The sequence below is a fragment of the Chiloscyllium punctatum genome, chromosome 15, assembly GCF_047496795.1.
Source record: "Chiloscyllium punctatum isolate Juve2018m chromosome 15, sChiPun1.3, whole genome shotgun sequence".
In the NCBI taxonomy this organism is placed as follows: Eukaryota; Metazoa; Chordata; class Chondrichthyes; order Orectolobiformes; family Hemiscylliidae; genus Chiloscyllium; species Chiloscyllium punctatum.
The window spans coordinates 15,720,485-15,735,243 of record NC_092753.1 but is presented as its reverse complement, the minus strand read 5'-3'; positions in this window follow the sequence as shown (position 1 = coordinate 15,735,243).

Genomic DNA, 14,759 nt, shown 5'->3' with positions numbered 1-14,759 from the left:
CATCTCCACGCCCCTCCCCGCCCGCCCCAACACCGTCCCCACACCCATCTCCACGCCCCTTCCCGCCCGCCCCAACACTGTCCCCACACCCATCTCCACGCCCCTCCCCTCATCCCGCCCCAACACCACCCCCCCACCCGTCTCCACTCCCACTCCCTGTACTACCCACTCCCGCCCACACCCCCACTCCCATCCCCCTGCCTGCCCCTGTCCCCTCTCGGGGGCCGTTGGATTGGATGATACCAACAAGACTGCTGCTGCTAACGCCTTTTGGAGAGTGACTCTCTGAATAGCGCACATGCACACATACATATACACAACATTTTCCTGCAACTTTTTGACAGGTCCACCTCTGTCCTGTACAGGACAATGTTAGAGAGATTATCTGGGGAAGAGGGGTTTAGGGTACATGCCAGTGTAGAACTCCAGAGTAAGTGTGGACAGCGAGGGAGGGTAGAAGGTCAGTTTTTTAAGAGATGGTGTCTGTGCTCCCATCAGTCCAGCACTGTTCTCGGCAGCACTTTTAATAACTGTAAACAAAAGACAAGATCACTGTCGGAAACACGTCTTTGATGTAATGTTTCTGTTGGGACCTCAAGATCTCCTTCGGATAATTGGTGTTCGGTTAATCAAGGTTTCCTCAGTACTACAAGCCCACCCACTCCCACAGCTACCTCAACAACATCTCCTCCCACCCTATCTCCTGTAAAAACACCATCCCTTATTCTCATTTCCTCCACCTACACTACATCTGTTCCGAGGATGACCAATTCCACCTCAGGCAGTGCCAGATGGCCTCCTTCTTCCAGAATCACAACTTCCCTTCCCACGTGGTTGACTGTATTTGAAAATTAACAAAATTAACATTCATTGTGAAATCTGAAAGAGAATACTTTGCTAAATTTTGCAGGCAGACAGCCTGGCCTTGAAAAGTCTTGGAAGCAGTCGATTCAGCAGAGTCAGGGAAAAGACGAGGGCAGTAAGCAATTATATCAACAGCAAAGGAATGAGAAAACAACTCTATATGTGGAAATGAGCTTGAATGTTGCCAGCTCTTGTCCTTCAGGTATGATAATGCTGAGTGATGTATCGTATAAAGAGAATATGTGAAAGCTATTCAGTTCCCCTTACATGAGGCGTTTTGCCAATTGTATTGGCTCCCCTGCAGTGGTTAAATAAACTTTTTCTTTGCTCTTGCTAGCATTTGAGTTGAGTCAATTTAATATGCACGACATTGACAATGCCCTCCAGCTCATCTCCTCTACTTCATGCACTGCCGCCCTGGAATCCCACCCCTCCCAATTCAACAAGGATAGCCACCCCTGGTCCTCACCTTCCACCCGACCAATCCCCACATACAACGCATCATTCTCCACCACTGCCACACCTCCTAATGGACCCCAGCACCAGAGACATATTTCATTCCCCACCACTATCAGCACTCCTGAAAGACAATGCCCTTCACAAGTCCCTTGTCAGATACACTCTCACCACCAGCCCACACCCCACTCCTGCCACTGCACGAAGTGCAAAACCTGCGAACACAACAGTCCTTAACCTCCGTCCAAGGCCCTAAGGGATCATTCCACATCCATCAGAAATTCACCTGCACCTCTCCCAATGACATCTACTGCATCCATTGTACCCGGTGTGATCTCCTGTACATCAGGAAACAGGATCCTCCTTACAGATCGTATCAGAGAACAGCTCTAGGACACCCGCACCCACCAGCCCCACTGCCCCGTGGCTGAACACTTCAACTCCCTCTCCCATTATGTCAATGACATGCAGGTCCTGGACCTCCTCCACTGCCAAACCGTTACTACCCAACACCTGAAAGAGGAATGCCTCATTCTCTGGCTTGGGACTCTGCAACAACATGGTATGAATGCTCACCTCCTCTCTCCCCACATTTTCCCAGTCCCAAGCCTCCAACTCAGCACCACCTGCCGGACCCATCCATCACTTACATCTCTGACCTATGACCTTTCCCAGCTACCTTTCCCTCAGCACCCCCTCCCATTTATCTGTCAGCCATGACCCACAAACCTCATTCCTGATGAAAGGCTTATGCCTGAAAAGTCGATTCTCCTGCTCCTTGGATGCTGTGTGACCAGCTGTGCTTTTCCAAAACCATACTGTTGACTCTAATCTCCAGCATCTGCAGTCCTCACTTTCTGCTATTTGTCAAATAGCTGCCTAACAGAGACTTCTCAGTGTGTTGTGTATCCTTGGTCTCTGCGGCTTGTCAATACTGCATCCTCCTGGTTCCTGTGTCCGTTTCCTGTCATTCCCTCCTGTGGTGACACCTGGAATTACCATTTGGTGATCTGGGTCAGCCTGTTTTTCCATTGTCTGTACTAGGCCTTTTGCATAGTCACATGTCCATGGTGCGGGTACGTTGTTAGGGGTCTGAGGAATAGTGAGTTGGGGATGTTCGGTTTCCCTATTTGTCAGGGGGTTATTAGGGAATCCAGTCATGTTTAGACCATCGGGAGGTGTTTAACATATCTGTGATATAAGTTACGAGTCAGTCACTCCAATTTGTTTGGGAGCCTTGCATTGAATCAATCAAATTGTCTGGGTTCCCTTGGACATTGAAGCTGCAGTTGGTGATGGGAAGGAATAGATTTCATCAGGGGGCAGTGCAGTGGCAGGTCCTTAAGGATGTGTCAGCAGGTGTCCTTCGTCCTTTCCATTCGTTCCAAGGCAGTGACATTGGCTTTTAACTGGTTGACAAGGGACCAGCCGTTTTTTCCTGTGGCGACTAGAACCTTGTATTCTGAGGGGGTTTACCTTATCACCCACAGTGTGTGGGCCTGAGTATTTAGGGGAAAGAGAGGAGCTAGGGTTGTATATCTGTCGGATCAGCTGCTGTTGTATAGCACATTCAACAGGGTTAACATTGCTGTGGAGGGAGGCCTGCCTTACTTTCCTTTTGGTCTCGAACCTGCCAGCTGCTGCCAGCTGAGTGACGGTGATATTCCAGTGAGATGCTGCATTGCTTTCTCGTGGGTGAGGGCAGTGAGGACGGGTTCACTGAGGTTGGAGACTGAACAGGTAGTCGAATCCTTTCATGGGTCAGCTTGTCATCAGGATATGGGGGGTATACCCTGTAGATCGGGAGATGGTGTTGTGTACCATCATAAGGACAAATGGAAGTACTATGTCCCAGGTTTTATTGGTTTTATTGTCCTGTTGTTCCGTCATCCTGATCTTCCCTTTTCAGGTGCGAATCATCCTTCTCACGATCCGACTGGATTGTGGGTGGTATGCAATCTGGAATTTCTGCTTGACACCAAGAACAGCCATCACATTCTCCATGACCCAGCTGGTGAAATGGGATCCTGATCTGCCTCAATACTGCAGGGTGGACCCCATCTTGTAAATACCTGTTGTGTTAGTATTTGTGCGGTTATTTTGGCTGTACTTGCCTGAACGGGAAAACCACGAAACATTTTTTGCAAATCTGTACGATGACCAGAATGTAGGTAAACCCATTCCTACATGATATCAGAAGACCTACATAGTCAATTTGTAGATTCGTCCAAGGCTTTTGTGATGTTGCTATTCCTTTAACAATGTTATGTGGTCCTTGGTTTTTATTCAGAGGGGTTGTAAAGGCAGAGGTACTGAAATGTTTGGTTTTATCTAATTGAAGAAGCTTTCAAGTTTAAAAAAAAATACTACGTGCACAATAAAAGAGCAGTGACCAGTTCTCCCATCTCAGCGTCCATCTGGTTTGGTTTGGTGTGTGTTGTCTGGCTGCTCTGCTGCTGGTGGTCAGGTTTTTGAGGCTGCTGGTCAAAGAAGCAGCTCCATGGTGATCCTCCTCTCTCTCTCTCTCTCTCTCTCTCTCTCTCTCTAACATCTCTCCTGTAAGAACCTGGGTTTGAACTGACTTCTTTACAAAGGGGCTGATTATGGGGATGTTGCAAATATTTAGAACAGCATCATTAAGTTGCGATAGTCGATTGGCTTTTAAAATATTTGTTAATCTGTATTCTGTTCTCTTTTGTTTCTGTTTCATTTGGTGATCTTACAAATCAATTCTGTTTTGTTTAATTCTGTTTGGGCCAGCTGCATCCCTCCTGGAATATCCGCTCTACACCTACTTAAAACAATGAGCAAAGTTAGGGTCTGGGCTAACTTCTTGAAATGTTTGGAGGTCCATGGCACACTTCCATGGGACGGGTAGGCCCTTTCGAGCATAACTGTCTGGATTATTTTGGGCTTTCACCAGACAGTTCCCTACATAGTGTGCTGCAGTCCTGTGTAACTCGGGCCACCAACACAGTTCTTTCAATCGTTTGGTACTGGCCTCTATTCCCTGGTGCCCGTGTCCATCATGGGACTGATATATGATTTGTTCCTTTCCTGAGTCAGAGCGATATAGACTCCTGTTTTGAAAACTAATCTGTCCCATAGCTGCAGGGAATCTCTCCATTTGACATAAGCCTCTGGGTAAACCCCTCCCACAATGTGTTTGAAGGAATCATTGTGGTACTGGGCCTGTCCATGTTTGTCTGGCTGACAGCGACTGCGTTGACCTGCTCACCCATGGGGGGGGCTGCCAGAATTCTCCGACATCAGCACTTATCTCAGCTGACATCTGCTCTGAGGTTAACTTCTGGAGTTGTTTTGTGGTGGCTATTAACTTTAATTATGCTGCATTTCCTTCCACTAGCGGCCTGCAGTATGTATTTTGATAAGGGGACTGAAGGTAGGGGATTCCCAGCAGCAGAACTAAACCCTCGAGCTTCCCATAATGGTGAGAATTCTGTGAGGATGTTGCACACAGACAATGCTATCGGGGTATATATCTGTGGGTGAAGGGAACAGATCAGGGGGGCTGACCACATCAGCTCCAGCTGCTATTTCCACAGCCTGGGCACTTCAATGGCTGCCTCATTTTAAAGCTAGTCCCAATAGTGGCTGCTGTCCTTGAGTGTTGGTCATGTATATCCCACAGCCGGTGATCCGACTGCCTTCTTCTACTGTGGAGGATCCATCTCCATCAATTCTGACAGCCGTGTCTGCCTGGTTATCTTCTTGTTTCATCCTTAATCTTTTTTCCTGCTGTTTAGGTATAAAAGGACAGGTGGGGCTGTTTAGTGGCTATGATTTGGCAGGCATGTGGGTCTCCCCCATTATTGAGGTTATCTGTCAGGAAGGTGGGCACCTTGGTATATCTGACCTTGATGTCCCAGCCAGGAATAATTGGAGTCCATCATTCGGCTCGAATCTGGCTCACTGAGCTGGCTTTGATTTGGCCATCCAACAGGAGCTGGATTGAAGTGTGCTCAGTCAGTACGGTCAGTGGGTTTAAACTAATTATATCGTCGAATTACTGGATTGTCCAAAAGACTGCAAGGGAGTGTCGTTCACACAAGGAAAACCCTTGTTACATGGGATGTAGGACCCTGGAGGGGTAGGTCACTGTGTCTGGCCTACCGTGCCACTCCTGCAGTAGAACAGCAGCTATTGCCCGGTCTGTGGCCGCAATTTCTAGGCTGCATGTTATATCAGGGTGCGGTACTAGTAAGGCAGATGCTGTTGTGAAGGGCATGTTTTAAATAGTTACTGTTTCAGTGTTTTGAGATGTCCAACACCAGATAGCATTCTTTTTCAGCACGCTGAGAGTTGAGCTGCTTTGGCAGTGAACTCATCAATGTGGTTCCTGCAGTATCTCACTAACCTGAGGAAAGGTCAGAGCACACTAACATCTCGGGGAATGGGAGTCGTTCAATGGTCTGTATTTGCTTTCAGTCTGTTTCCCTTTTCCTGTGGGTGACCATGGTTCCCATGTGTGTCGCCCTGGGCTGAAAAATGTGTGCCATTTTCAGATTTACCTTCCATCCTAGTTTGTGTGTCAGATCGAGTTATCCGTCCAGGAGCTGAACGTGCTCCTTCTTTGTTTCCATCTGGAGGGGTAGGTCATCTCCATATTGGATGAGACAGTCCGGCCGGGAAAGCCTTTCCAGTCCCTTGGATAACCATCTGTGAAAAATCGAGGGTGAGTTAGAGTTATATAGTCATAGAGATGTACAGCATGGAAACAGACCCCTTCGTTTCAACCCGTCCGTGCCGATCAGATATCTCAACCCAATCTAGTCCTACCTATCAGCACCCGGCCCATATCCCTCCAAACCCTTCCTAATCATCTCCCATCCAAATGCCTCTTAAATATTGCAATTGTACCAGCTTCCACCACTTCCTCTGGCAGCTCATTCCATACATGTACCACACTCTGTGTGAAACAATTGCCCTGTAGGTCTCTTTCATATCTTTCCCCTCCACCCTAAACCTACGCCCTCTAGTTCTGGACTCCTCAACCCCAGGAAAAAGACGCTGCCGCTTTACCCTATCCATGCCCGTCACAATTTTGTAACCATCTATATGGTCACCCCTCAGCCTCCGACACTCCAGGGAAAATAGCCCCAGACTGTTCAGTCTCTCCCTATAGCTCAAATCCTAAAACCCTGGCAACATCCTTGTAAATCTTTTATGAACCCTTTCAAGTTTCACAAAATCTTTCCGATAGGAAGGAGACCATAATTGCACACAATATTCCAACAGTGGTCTAATCAATGTCCTGTACAGCCGCAACATGACCTCCCAACTCCTGTACTCAATACTCTGATCTTGAACCCTTTGGATAGCCAAGTCCCGGTATACTGCTGTTCCTGGAAGGGAAATGTGAATTTGAACTGACAGGACTGATTGAAGGTGATGGAGCTGGAACCATTCCTGATATCATGTCCTGTGACTGTCAGTCACCTTGGCCCCCACCCCCTCTGCCTGTCTGGGAAACTGTATTGTCTTTGTGGTTTCGGGTCTGGCCCCTCGATTATCAGCTCTCCCAGGATACCCCTTCAGTCACGTTTACACTGGGCGAATAGCCCTTTGTGTTTCGCCAACAGCTCTGTCATAGCTGGATCCTTGGTCATTGTTCGGGCATTGAACCCAATCTGCCCTATTAAGCTGATCTGATTTGTATCAATTTTTGTTGACATGATGGACGGGACAGTGCTAGCCAGAAACAGTTGCCATTTGCAGACATTCACTGGGTCAAAGGTTAGAGAGCACCTAGTCATGGAATCGACACTGAGAATGTGTTCTACATCTGGAGGAAGGTTAACTAAGATAGTAGGGTGCTGGCATGTCACATTGTGCAGATTAAACTCTATTAGTTCTGTAATATACCCTTGCTGTATATGGCCAGTAAACTCAATTAAAGCAATAGTCCCTGTGACCCGCCAGGATAGATCATTAAGTCCCGAGGTGTTCGAAGTTGTCGAGGTGTTAACGGGGCGCTGTATGTGATTGTTGCTTGCAAATAGAGCCACAGAGTCATAGAGATGTAAAGCACGGAAGCAGACCCTGCGGTCCAACTCGTCCATGCTGGCTAGATATTCCAGCCTAATCTAGTCCCACCTGCCAGCCCTTGGCCCATATCCCTCCAAACACTTCCTATTCATGTACCCATTCAGATGGCTTTTAAATGTTGCAATTGTGCCTTCCTCCACCACTTCCTCTGGCAAGTCATTCTATATGCGTACCGCCTTCTGCATGAAACAGTTGCCCCTTTGGTCTCTTTTATATCTTTCCCCTCTCACCCTAAACCTATGCCCTCTCGTTATGGATTCCCCCAGCCAGGGAAGAAACTTTGTCTATTTATCCTATCCATTGCCGTCATGACTTTATCAATCTCTATCGGGTCACCCCTCAACCTCCAATGCTTCAGGGAAAATAGCCCCAGCCTATTCAGCCTCTCCCTATAGCTCAAATCCTCCAACCCTGGTAGCATCCTTTCAAGATGCACAACATCCTTCCGATGGGAAGGAGACCAGAATTGCAAGCAATGTTTCAAAAGTGGCCTAACCAATGTCCTGTAAAGCCGCAACATGACCTCCCAACTCCTGTACTCAATACTCTGACCAATAAAGGAAAGCATACCAAACGCCTTCTTCACTATCCTATCAACCTGTTACTTTAGTTTCATGGAGCTATGAACCTACACGCCAAGGTCTCTTTGTTCAGCAACACTCCCGAGGATCTTCCCATTAATTGGAGAAGTCCTGCTAAGGTTTGCTTTCCCAAAATGCAGCACCTTGCAGTTATCTAAATCAAACTCAATCTGCAACTTCTCAGCCCATTACTCCACCTGATCAAGATCCCATTGTAATCTGAGGTAACCGTCTTCGCTGTCCACTACAACTTCAATTTTGATGTAATCTGTAAAATTACTAACTATATCTCTTATGCTCACATCCAAATCATTTATGTAAATGATGAAAAGTAGAGGACCCAGCACCGATTCTTGTGGCACTCCACTGGTCACAGGCCTCCAGTCTGAAAAACAACCCTCCACGACCATCCTCTGTCTTCTACCTTTGAGCAAGTTCTGTATCCAAATGGCTAGTTCTCCCTGTATTCCGTGAGCTCTAACCTTGTTCTCCCATGGGGAACCTTGTCGAGTGCCTTACTGATGTCCATAAAGATCACTTCCACTGCTCTGCCCTCATCAATCCTCTTTGCTACTTCTTCAAAAAAGTACGTGAGACATGATTTCCCACGCACAAAGCCATGTTGACTATCCCTAATCAGCCCTTGTCTTTCTAAATACATGTACATCCAGTCCCTCAGAATTCCCACCAATAACTTGCCCACCACCAATATCAGGCTCACTGGTCTATAGTTACCTGGCTTGTCCTTACCACCCTTCTTAAATAGCGGCACCACATTAGCCAACCTCCAGTTTTCCGGCACCTCACCTGTGACTATCAATAATACAAATATCTCAGCAAGGGGCACAATGATCACTCCCTGAGCTTCCCACGAAACTCTAGGCTGCACCGATCCAGTCCTGGTGATTTATACACTTTTATGTATTTCAAAACACGCAGCACTTACTCCTCTGGATTATGGACATTTTGCAATGTGTCACCATCTATTTCCCTACTTTCTCTATCTTCCATGTCCTTTTCCACAGTAAACACTATTGCAAAATACTCGTTTAGTATCTTCCCCACCTCCTGCAGCTCCACACAAAGGTCGCCTTGCTGATCTTTGAGGGGCCCTATTCTCTCCCTCATTACCCTTTTGTCCTTAATGTGTTTTTTAAAAACCCTTTGGATTCTCCTGAACTCTATTTGCCAAAGCTATCTCATGTCCCCCTTTTGCCCTCCTGAGCTCCCTCTTAAGTATACTCCTGCTGCCTTTCTATTCTTGTAAGGATCCACTAGATCAATCCTGTCTATATCTGACATATGCTTCCTTCTTTTTCTTAACCAAAACATCAATCCTTTTAGTCATCCAGCATTTCCTACACCTGCCAGCCTTTCCTTTTACTCTAACAGGAATATACTGTCTCTGGACTCAAATTATCTCATTTCTGAAGGCTTCCCATTTTTCAGCTGCCCTTTTACCTGTGAATATCTGCCCCATTAACTTTTGAAATTTCTTGCCCAATGCCGCCAAAATAAATCTTTCTCCAATTTAGAACTTCAACTTTTAGATCTGGTCTATCTTTTTCCATCCCTAATTTAAAATTAGTAGCGTTATGGTCGCTGGCCTCAAAGTGCTCCCCCACTGACAACTCAGTCACCTGCCCTGTCTTATTTCCCAAGAATAGGTCAAGTTTTGTACCTTCTCTAGTAGGTACATCCACATACCGAACCAGAAAAGTTTCTTGTACACAGTTAACAAATTCCTCTCTGTCTAAACCCTTAACACTACAGCAGTCCCAGTCTTTGTTTGGAAAATTAAAATCCCCTCCCATAACCACCCTATTAAATCCGTCCATTTATTTCCCAACTCCCTTCCTGCCTTCTCAGCAGCTTCTTTAGCTGACACTGTGTGTTGGGGATCTCAGTATGTTCATTCACACTGGGTATGGTATTGCCCCATGGGTAGGAGGTTTGCTTGATTTCTCTGGACGAGAGCTGCATTTTTCTTTTCAAACTCCGGGATTTCCCTTTTTGCGTCCCCTAGTTCCTTACGGATGGATTTTCCGTTCTGCTCTGTCCCTAAGAATTGCCCTAGACAGCACATTATCGCTGTGACCTTCTCAAGTTTGGAAACCCACTTCCCTTGAGCTCTGCTAAAATTATCCCAACACTTCTGCCCTGGGGATCCTGGGCCCATTTCATCGTTTGAACAAAATTCTGCCCATGTCGACCACTTTTTCTAACTAATATCCTGTCTCAGTGTTGTTTCCCATACTCTACTGTGGTGCCATTCTCTGCCATTTTCAATTAAACTACGGGGTATAGCGGGTGGATCAGACTGAGGGTACAGCATTCACTATGTTCCAGTTCTAATCCCACCGAATATTTACAGACTTTCAGTGTGTTACCACACACACACACACACACACACACACACAGACACACACACACACACACACACACACACACACACACACAGACACACACAGACACACACACACACACACACACAGACACACACACACACACACACACACACACACACACACACCCCTATGAAAGAACAATTCAGTTGAGACCAATCTGTTCTCTTTGATTTGCTTGAATTCCTGGTCATCGGGTGGGAAAACTGTCCTCTTAACAACCATCTCAGGCAAAATCTCAAGGAATATTAGGTTCCACGGGCTTCGATCTCAAGAGTGACAAAGTCACTTTTTATCGAGGTCCCATCATGGATAGCCAATTTGTTGCCCCTGACACACAATGTTTTTTTTAAACTTTTAAATCGAGCAAAAGCGCTGAGACGGCTCTTAATAATAATAAATAATATTATTCATTTATTTGACACAATTAAGATGATCATAACAAGACACACTACAAATTAACCATTTACACAACAAATTCTATCTTCTGCTTTAACCTTAACTCTGGATGATCATAAACCGTCACAATAGAAGTAGGCCGTGCTCTACGTCGTGATGTCGCCTGGTCTTCTCCCGATGATTTCAGGGATATCTTCATTTCTCGATGGTTGGTCTCGAGTTACTGCTCTCGAATTACCGCCCTGAGTGTGGTGTCGTGGGAATGCTTCCCTCTTCACAGATGGTGCCTGATCTGCTGAGTTTCTGAAGCATTCTGTGTTTGTTTCAGTTTTGCATCATCAGAAATATTTTGCTTTAAATGATCTTCCGATGTCTGATCTTGTCTTCCTCACTGTTCACTATCTTTCTGTCTCCAAACCTTGAAGTCATGTCCTTTAGAAAAAACACATTAGCTAATGTCATTTATATATACTATAAACATCTCTGGTCCTAGCAGATGGGAATGAGAGAGGAACAGCATGTTTTCCTGCAGTCTATCTACCTTCTCATCAACCTGTCCGCGAGATGTTATTATACCCCTCTGAGACAGGTGGGATTTCAGCCCAAGATCTCTTGCCTGGGACATTATCACTGCATCACCAAGAACCCTCTTCCTGCGCACTTCTGGGTTATGTCCCTTGGTCAATGTGAAACTCAGAATGCCATTGGTCCTACAACTCACATGTTTGAATTTCCTTTTGGAGCATGAAACACGGTGAACTCAGCAGTTCCAAAGAAATTTCCTTTATCAAAGAACTCCATTAAGCACATTATAGCAGTCACTTGTTAAACTCTTCTTGAAAGGAACAAAGATATGGTTTATCTTGGATCATCAGGTCATTACAAACATCCAGTCCTCTTGGCCCTCTCCCATATTTTCATCGCTCCTTCATTCAGCAACCCTCACACATTCTATCCAGATCAGGGAAAAGTTTTGCTGTACTCTGGGACAAAGGCACTGGATTGGAAGATGGCGGTCAAGCGAGAAAGAAGATGTCCTGGTGGCACAAATAACATTTTATTGTCAATAGTTTTGCACATCTATGTGTTCACCGTCTACAATCAGCTCTGTCTGTGAGTCTCTGACCAGCTGCGAATCTGATGTTACAGGGACTGGAGCCAGCCATCCCTGTCACTGCACACCAGTCCATCGCCCCAAGTGGGAGGTAACCTATAGCTACCGTATCCAGGCAATAGGGAAATCACAGGTCACTGTCACACTGGCAGGTATGCTCTCACTTTTTAGAGACACCAATGTGCTGCAGAAATGACTGGACTTCCCGAGTTATCCAAGTTATTCCCAAGTTAACAATAAGGGGCTGCTGAGAAGTGACTGAGGAGGATTCTGGGAGGAATCAGTTCAGCCACCAGGAGTGAACACAAAGGAGGCAAGCTCCAGCTGAGTGGCCATTGTTGGAGCGGCCATTTTCTGAAGGGCTGCTTTGTTGTTGAAGTACTGCTGGAGGTTTAAGTGTGGGTTTTGGTGGATACTGGGATACTCGGTGAGGAGGGTGATCTGCAACGAGGTGAGGGTAAGGTTCTGTCCTCTGTCTTACTGTGAGGTGACAGAGATGGCAGTTAGGGCAGTGGTATGCTCCTCCTGCCAGATGTGGGAGATCAGGGAACAGTCTAGAGTCCCTGACGACTGTGTCTGCAGGAAGTGTGACCAGCTGCAGCTCCTCACAGACCATGTGGTTCAGTTGGAGAGGGAGTTGGACACACTGAGGAGCATACAGGGGGCAGAGAGTGTGATAGACACTAGTTACAGTGATGTGGCCACACCGCAGGTTCAGTCAGGGAGATGGGTGACCGCCAGGGGAGGCAGGTAGTGCAGGAGTCTCCAGTGGCTATTCCCCTCTCTAACAGGGATAACGTTTGGGATACTGTTGGGGGGTATAACCTCTCTCAGGGAAGTACAACAACAGCAGACAGGCCTATGGCATCACAACTGGCTTAGCTGCAAACCTTCGGGAAGGCAATTGAAACAGAGCATGAGGTGACTCGCTAGTCAGGGTCACAGACAGGGTATCTTTGGCTGTGACCGAGACTTCAGGATGGTGTGCTCCCTCCCTGGTGTCAGGGCTGAGGACATCTCTGAACATTGCATTGACTTCCTAAGGGGGAGGATGAGCAGGCAGAGGTCATTGTACACATTGGTACCAACGACATAGGGAGGAAAAGGGATGAGGTCCTGAAGAGTAATGAAAGGGAGTTATGCAGAAGTTTAAAATGTAGGATCACAAGGGGAGTGTTTTGGGGACTACTCGTGTTAGCGAGAACAGGAAAAGGAAGATTTAGCAGATGAATGTATGACTGAGAGCTGGTGCAGTGGCAGGGATTCAGATTCTTGGATCATTGGGATCTGTTCTGGGGCAGAGGTGAGCTACCCAAGAGGGACTGGTTGTAACTGAACTGGAGGCAGCCAATCTCCCAGTGGGGAGATTTGGTGGAGCCACTTGGAAGGGTTTAAATGAGTCTGGCAGGGAGGGGAGGATGAGTACTGGGGGGGATCCAAAGCAGGAGAGAGACATAAGAGAAGGTTGATGACAGTACAGAAGTTAATGAGAGTGAGTAAAACAGTCGAGGCAGTGTTGGTAATCCTTGTACGAGACAGGGCAGACAAGAGTATGCAGGAAGCAAGGGAAGTCAGGGTTAGACTGCATTTATTTCAAAGCAAGATACCTGACAGGGAAGGGAAATTAATTCAGGGCACGAATGGATACATGGGACTGGGACATTACAGCTATAACAGAAACATGGCTGTGACCAGTGGTATACCACAGGTTTCAGTGATGGATCCACTTTTATTCATCATGTATTTAAAGAAATTGGATGAGAAATTTGGAGATATGATTAGTAAGTTTATGGATGCCACTAAGATTACTGGTACAGTGAACAGTGAAGAAGGTTACCTGGGAATACAGTGAGATCTTGATCAACTGGACCAGTGGGCTGAGGAATGTCAGATGGAGTTTAATTTAGATAAATGCGAGGTGTTGCAGTTTGTTGGTTCAAACCAGGGCAGGACTTACCCAGTCATTGGTCAGGCCATGGGGAGTGTTATGGAACAAGGCGATCTAGGGGTACAGGTTCATTGCTCCTTGAAACTGAAGTCACGGGTAGGCAGGGTGGTCAAGAAGGCTTTGGTCATGCTTGCTTTCATTGCGGAGAGCATTGAATACAAGAGTCGGGATGTCTTGGTGCAGCTATACAAGATGTTGGAAAGGCCACATTTGGACTACATCATGCAGTCCTGTTCACCCTCCTGTAGAAAGGATACAATTAAACTGGAAAGAGCCCAGAAAAGATTTACTATGATGCTTCCCGGGCTGGAAGTTTTGAGCTCTCAGGAGTGTGTAGATAGGCTGGGAGTGTTTTCCCTGGAGAACATGAAACTGAGGGGTAACCTTAGGTGTCTATAAAATCATGTGAGGCAGAGATAAGGTCGATAGCCAACAGCATCTCCCCATGTTAGAGAAGTCTAAAACTAGGTTTAGTCTGAGAGGGGAGAGACACAAATAGGTCCAGAGGAGCAATTGTTTCCCACAGAAGGTGGTGAGTGGATGGAGTGGGATCCCAGAGGTCGCGGTGGAAGTGAGTACAATTTTGTCACTTAAGAAATATTTAGACAGTTACATGGTTAGGGCAGGTATAGAGGGATTTGGACTAAATGTATAAAAACTGGGCAAGTTTAATTGTACAAACCGGGTAGCATGGAGAATTTGGGCTGAAGGGCCTGTTTCCATGCTGTCAACCTGTATGACACTAAATGATCTGAGCTGTTTGCGGAATGAGCTGCAATGTACAATATTAAAGGGGCTGCCCTTCAGTGTCTGGGTGTGTGCCGAGTGACCTTGCCCTTTGAAGGGGCCTCGCATTGCACGGACTTGTAGATTCCCCACCCCCACCCGAGGCTGCACATCCAAACACTTACCCTGCTGGCCTC